Raw genomic sequence first — 7,839 nt, 5'->3', positions numbered from 1 at the left:
AGATATAGAGACAGTATATCAACAAGTAGACTGTCAAATTACAGCGGGGAGGGGAGGAAGATCTGGGGGAGATAATAGATCAAGCGAAGGACTTTTATACATGCATATAAGTACAACCAATGGACACAAAACTCTGGGGAGGGAGGGGATGTGTGGGAGGGAGGGAGGGGGGCAAAAAAAAAATCAATAAAATATATTAAAAAAAAAAGAGGTTCTGGTGATGGCTATTTCAGTCAGTGGCTTTCAGTCATTGTCTTTCTTGAGTGTCTCAGTGACTGAAAGGCTTACCAGGAATTTCTGTGGGAGTAAGCTTACTCCCTTAATCACCAGGCTCCCTAATGACCGCCCTTGCAGGATTTTTGTTACTTGGCTCTTAGACCCATTGTTCTTAATGGTCCTGTCCTCCAGAGAAGAAAGGAGAAAAAATGACTGCAAAGAGGTTTGCAGGAAAGGACCACTTCCCTGGTCTCTCCCTAAGTAGTCCTACCCTCCACAGCTTACATTCCAATCTAGGAAGTGTTTTCCTAGGAGGTGGGGGTGGGGTAGCCTGTTGGGCTTCCTCCACTTCTAGCTACTGCTGGATTCCTTCTTTTCAATTGCTAGGCTCCTGAGCCCTGAGCTTTCCCATTCGCAAGGGTTACCTAGACTTGGTTTTCAACAATCTGAGCAGAAAAGGGTTTCTCTTAATGAAACATAAATATGTGATTTCCTGTTTTTCCCTATCTGCTTTTAACCAGACAACCTGGTACAGAAAACCCTCTTTGCCACTGAGTTTTAATTATCTCTAACACATTCCTACATTTCAACATTTGACAGAAGCTCTACCTTTCGTGACATGTGGTTTCTATTCTAATAGATTTTAGACAATTGTTTAATTAGTTATTTTGCCTTTTTTTACCTCCATGCTACCAGTTTTCCACGGAACGGGGAAATAAGGTTCTTCTGGTGATAACTCAGAGTTTTAGTAGGTGCTGTCACCCGTCGTTCCCACATCCCCCCACTTTGACTCCACAGCTAGCTGTACATTTTCACTCAGCGGTGGTTTCTAGTTCATTCCTAGCTCAAAAGCACTAAAATTTTGTCCAATGGACCAGGATGGTATCTCAAGGTTAATGATTTTCAGTTAAAGCCATGAGAAAAATAAGCTATTTCTGTTTTAGGGATTTCTTTCTTTCTTTTTTTTTTTTTTTTTTTTTTAATAAATTTTATTGATTTTTTACAGAGAGGAAGAGAGAGAGAAAGTTAGAAACATTGATGAGAGAGAGACATCGATCAGCTGCCTCTTGCACACCCATTACTGGGGATGTGCCCGCAACCAAGGTACATGCCCTTGACCGGAATCAAACCCAGGACCTTTCAGTCCGCAGGCCAACACTCTATCCGCTGAGCCAAACCGGTTTCGGCAAGGGATTTCTTGTTTTCAAGAAACAGAAACCCAATTCTGACTTCAGTGAATGGGTTTTGTTAAAAAATGTGGATAATTCAAACTGCAGGAGTTTCAGTCAGGTTTTGTCACCTCCTGCCCATCACTGGATTATGTTGTCCCAATTGTATACTCTTCACTCCATTTTAGCTGGGCTTCTTTGAAGATGTCTTCTTTCCTGCTTCTTTTCCATTTAGCTTTGCTCTTAGGGGTGTCGAACTCAATCAGAGAAGGGGTCAAAATCTAAAATCCAGCCTAAATCTCGGGCCGAATGGTTTACTGAACAGTCATAAACTGACAATGTCATAAACTGACAGCGGAGTGCAGTGATGACAGCGCAGTGCGGGCCACATTGCAAGGCCTGGCGGGCTGGATTTGGCCCACGGGCCTTGTGTTTGACACATGTGCGAGTCTAGAGTTTGGGCTTTGTGGTGCTGCTAGCTCTGACCTAGCTCTGGCTCCAGTGTCCCATGTTTGTTTCTTATGCTTCAAAATCTGGAAAATGAGTAATTTGTATTCTTTTTTTTTTCTTTTTTTTCCTTTTTTAATATATTTTATTGATTTTTTTACAGAGAGGAAGGGAGAGAGATAGAGAGCTAGAAACGTCGATGAGAGAGAAACATCGACCAGATGCCTCTTGCACTCCCCCCACCTGAGATGTGCCCGCAACCAAAGTACATGCCCCTAACCGGAATCGAACCTGGGACCTTTCAGTCCGCAGACCGACGCTCTACCACTGAGCCAAACCAGTTTCGGCAGTAATTTGTATTCTTAACTTGGGTCAACTATCCACCCCTGGACCAATTAATTATCTGTGGTTGAGTGTTAGGATTTCCAAGAACACTTGCTCAGGCCTTTGTGGAATGAGGGGTAATTCCAACAAAGAAAGCATGGACTGGGAACTCTGACCCTGTGAGCTAGACTGATGAACAGTTAGTTGGTCTTTATAAACTTAGGATTCTTTAACCATAGACATACCATCCAGGTCCATTGGACAAAATTTTAGTTTTTTGAGCAGATCTACCTATAAGAATTGATATTTAATCACTTTTAATCATTCCTAATATTGTCCAAAAGATAAAGAGAAAGTTTACTTTTTAAAAATAGAATAAAACTCATAGTTTTCAATTCCTACCTAGGTCCATTGGATCCTTGTATAATTCTAAGATGTATCATGGGATCTTAGATAATATAACTTTTCTACATCTTTTTAAATATTTTGATCCCAGGAATTATTTAACTATCACTAATCAGTTATTCCCAAATGGAACAATGATAGAATCACCTAGAAGAGGAACATAATAGTAAAATAAATTGTCACTATTGCAAAATCCTTTAGTTTTCATATAGCATTGCCCAAAGTATTGCATCATCTTTCAAGAAGATATAAATCTGGAGAGAGAGCACCTGTAAGGCTTTCAATGAATACAGGTGAGAGTTTATAATTTTTCATTTTAGTGATAATGGCAAATAGAAGAAAATTAATAATTTTCACACTTATTAAAGGAATCACAAGGTGAATGCAAAGAGACAACTGTACTTTAGATTTAATGATACTGATGAAATTGATCAGTAAAGCAAAATCTCAGACCATGACTCTTTAGATGCATATTTTAAATGAGTTTTTTCAAACTGAAGAAAAGATGAATGAACCATATATTTCTAAGGACAGCATGGAAGTACCATATTCTCATCCACTTATTCAACAGGAAGGGCTTCATCATACAATATTTTACGAGAAGCCAGACCATCTAATTTTGCTAAATGGATTACATGGAGGTATTTTTTCACCTTTATTGATGTTTATCCACCAAAATCTACTTGATATACGTAATTTCTAAGTTGAAACATTCTGAAGACAATTTTCTAAGGTGATTAAAAGGAAATAAGTGTTGAAGAAATGGAAAAAAAATGGACTGGTCATTCTAATTGACATTTATAAATCCAAAAATTTTTAATGTTTTTTTTTTTTTAATCTACTACCCTTCTTCAACAAATCATGCCATCAAAGTTTTTAAAAAGCATTGCATTTTAGTGATGCAAGTGCAAGAAGAAACAAGTAATGATAAACTAGAACCTAATAGAAATATATTTGAAATCTGGAGTCACTATTTACAAGATGAGTATGTATCAAATCCATGCATAACAGAAGATGTTACATTCAACCAATATTGTCTAAAAAAATTCTATATAATAAAAGCCTAGGTGGTGTCATGTGATATCATCACAAGATGGCCACCACAAGATGGGTGATCAGGCGGGCAGGGGAGGGATGTTGGGGGCAACCAGAACTACAGGCAAGGGCAGTTGGGGATGGCCATCGGGCCAGCAGAGGAGGGCAGTTGGGTATGACCAGGCCTGCAGGGCAGGGCAGTTGGGGGCGATCAGGCTGTTATGGGAGGGCAGTTGGGGATAATCGGGCCAGCAGGAGAGGGCAGTTGGGGGTGAATTGGCCAGCAGGGGAGCAGTTAGGTGTCAATCAGGCCAGCAGGAGAGCAGTTAGGGGACAATCAGACTGGCAGGCAGAAGTGATTAGGGGCAATCAGGCAGGCAGGTGAGCAGTTAGGAGTCAGCATCATGAATTGTGAGAGGGATCAGGCCTACACGACAGCCAGACATTCCCCAAGGAGTCCCAGATTGGAGAGGGTGCAGGCTAGGCTGAGGGACACCCCCCTGTGCATGAATTTTGTCCACCGGGCCTCTAGTCTATAAATATATATATATATATATATATATATATATATATATATATATATATATATATATATATATATGGCTAAGTGGCCATTACATAGGAAACAACCGAATGAACAACTCAACAGGCTGCATGGGGCTACAGGCCTGCCGGAGGGCAGTGAGGGGCAACCAGTCCAGCAGAGGGGGGCATTAAGGGGCGACCAGGTTGTCAGGGGGCCAGTTAGGGGCAACCACACTGTCAGGGGTGCAGTAAGGAGTGACCAGGCCGGCAGGGGGGGCCACTAAGGGGTGACCAGGCCGGGGGGGGCAGTTGGGGGTGACCAGATCAGCAGGGGGGCAGTTAAGTGTGATCAGACAGGCAGGCAAGTGAGCAGTTAGGAGCCAGTGGTCCCTGATTGTGAGAGGGATGTCCAGACTGGCATGTGTGTGTGTGTGTGTGTGGGGGGGGGGGGGGGAGCTAGTCAGACATCCCCAGAGGGGTCCTGGATTAGAGAGGGTGAAGGCTGGGCTGAATTTCATGCACCAGGTCTCTAGTATAAAATAAAAATTGTTTACTATGCTTAAATTCTTATTACAGTTTCCAATTAAACTATCTCCTCATACTTCTATAAATTTTTCATAAAATTTCTTATATATATTTTTAAATTTTTTAAACTCATTGGACTCAAATGGTAAATGACTTTTTTCTGATATATTAAGCATTGATATATTTTAATATCTTAAATATAGATAAAATCATTTTCAAAGGTTTATTTTTTATATGGTTTCAAGAATTTAAAGACATGTTAGATTACTTTCCCAGGAAACTTTAGTTAAGAGGAATGAATAAAACTGAGAAAAATGTTGGATTATAAAATGTTCACATTTCTGCTTTTTAAAAACCTAAATGTTTAAGTAGCTGGCAGAGTGCTTTTTCTATGTAAAAAGTTGGGATATTTTCAAAAATGACCCATCTTTATAAGATAAATTACTGCAAGTGATCTTACTTATTTCTTATAACTTGTAGCCATTGGTAAGCACAGAATTATCTGAGAAATTTTATTTATTATAAGTACTACTAGAGGCCCAGTGCATGAAATTTGTGCACATGAGGGGGGTGGTGTGTGTGTCCCTCATGTATCCTCTCACAATCTGGGACCCCTTAGGAGATATCTGACTGCTGGTTTAGGCCAAATCCCACAGGGATCCCTGCGGGATTGGGCCTAAACTAGCAGTCAGACATCCCTCTCACAATCCAGGACTGCTGGCTTCTAACCACCTGACTGCCTGATTAGCCCAAACCACTTCTGCCTGCCTGCCTGATTGCCCTAACTGCTCCCCTGCCTGTCTGATTGCCCCTAACCACTCTGCTTCCCTGCCTGATCACCCCTAACCACCTCTGTCGACCCCTGCCACACTGGCTTTGTCCAGAAGGTAGTTTGGCTGTCCAGTCTAATTAGCATATTATAATATTTTTTTCTTTTTCTTTTTTTTTATAAATCTTTATTGTTCATATTATTACAGATGTTCCTCTTTTTTCCCCCCTCCATTGCTCCCCTCCACCAGGTTCCCACTCCACCCTCTGCCCTTTCCCTACCCATCATTGTCCTCATCCATAGGTGCACAGTTTATGTTCAGTCTCTTCCCACACCCCCATCTCCCCTTTTCCCTGAGAATCATCAGTTCACTCCCCTTCCATACCTCTGATTCTATTATATTCAACAGTTAATATTGTTCATCAAATTTTTTATTTTTTTATTTTTTTGGTTTTTAGATTCACTTGTTGATAGTTACATATTTGTTGTTCATAGTCTTTATCTTTATTTACTTTCTCTTCCAAAAGAACCCCCTTCAGCAATTCATATAATTCTGGTTTGGTTGTGATGAACTCCTTTAGCTTTTTTTTTTTTTTTTTTTTTTTTTTTTAAATATATTTTATTGATTTTGTACAGAGAGGAAGGGAGAGAGATAGAGAGTTAGAAACATCGATGAGAGAGAGTCATCGATCAGTTGCCTCTTGCACACCCCCTACTGGGGATATGCCCGCAACCAAGGTACATGCCCTTGACCGGAATCGAACCCAGGTCCCTTCAGTCCCCAAGCTGACGCTCTATCCATTGAGCTAAACCGGTCCCGACTCCTTTAGCTTTTTTTTTATTGGTGAAGCTCTTTATCTGGCCTTCGATTCTGAGTGATAGCTTTGCTGGGTAGATTATTTTTGGCTGTAGGTTCTTACTATTCATTTCCTTGAATATTTCTTGCCATTCCCATCTGGCCTGCATAGTTTCTGTTGAGAAATCAGCTGACAATCGTGTAGGTGCTCCTTTATAGGTAACTACCTGCTTTGCTCTTGCTGCTTTTAATATTCTCTCTTTGTCTTTTGCTCTTGGAATTTTAATTATGATTTGTCTTGGTGTGGTCTTCTTTGGATTCCTTTTGTTTGGAGTTCTGTGCGCTTCCTGGACTTGTAAGTCTAATTCTTTCACCAGGTGGGGAAAGTTTTCTGTCACTATTCCTTTCAGTATGTTTTTGATATCTTGCTCTCTCTCATCTTCTGGGACCCCCATAATTCTGATGTTGGTTCACTTGAAGTTGTCCCAGAGTTTTCTTACATTATCTTCAACTTTCTGGATTCTTTTGCCTTCTTGCTTCTGTGGAGGAGTGTCTTCTGGCTCTTTATGTTCCAAATCTTTGACTTGATTCTTGCGATCTTCCATTCTGTTTTTAGGACTCTGTATAATATTTTTTATTTCAGACAATGTATTCTTTATTTCTTGTTGATCCCTTATTATTTCTTATTGATCCCTTAATATTTCTTATTGATCCTTATTATTTCTAGTTGATCCCTTTTCATATCCTCATAGGTCTCATTTATTTTATCAGCCTTTTCTAGAAGATTCTTGAACAACCTTATAAGTGTGGTTTTGAACTCTATATCCAGTCACTTTTTGTCCTCCATTTCTTTCGTTTGTGATCTATTTCCTTGTCTCAGCATTTTCACATCTTCCCTGAGTTGGTAGCCTTAAAAGTCTCTGTGTTCTGCCTGGATGGGGCAGAGTTTCAGGGTGGAGCCTATAGCCTTGGCTTCCGCCAGCCACGCCCTATGCGGCTCCTGAGTCTCAGTGTTTCTCAGGGTCCTTCGGTACTCGCTGCAAGCACTTCTGAGAGTGAGGTGCCCTCGAGTTTCGCCTGCTACCAAACAATCTAGTCTCTCGCCCAATGAGCCCAGAACTGGGGTTCAGTTCATTTAGAAGTGGGATTGGAAGTGGGGTTCAGAGCAGTCCAGAGCTTTTGTCTCCTTCCCGCTAGGACAATCTTGCAGCAGAGTCAACAGTCCGTCCTCTGTGCATAATGTGCATGCCTCTGGGGGCTCTGCCTTTCACTGTTCCCCCGAGATTCCGCCTCACAGCCCAGGCTTCCTCTGTATGTGCCTGGATCCCCAGGGTCTGGCCTAGAACTGGGGTTCAGCGCTGTCGGGTCTGGGGTTCAGCACAATCCAGAGCTTTTATCTCCTTCCCACTAGGGAACGCCAGCCAGGCACTCAGCCGCCCCTCCTCTCTGGCTCCGTCCTCTCCTCGCGCACTGTGTGTCTCCGTACCTTAGGCTTTTACAGCTCCTCTGCTCTTCCTTCTGGTTTTCTCCTTGCTTCTCGTTGTAGAATTTCCAGTCAATCGACTTTCCTGTAGTTCTGGGTAATGTCCATTTTATATTTTAGTTGTATTTTATTGAAATTGTTGTGT

The sequence above is a fragment of the Pipistrellus hanaki genome (assembly GCF_964339955.1).
Source record: "Pipistrellus hanaki genome assembly, chromosome: 1".
NCBI classification, from domain to species: Eukaryota; Metazoa; Chordata; class Mammalia; order Chiroptera; family Vespertilionidae; genus Pipistrellus; species Pipistrellus hanaki.
Note: the sequence above shows the minus strand (reverse complement) of the source record.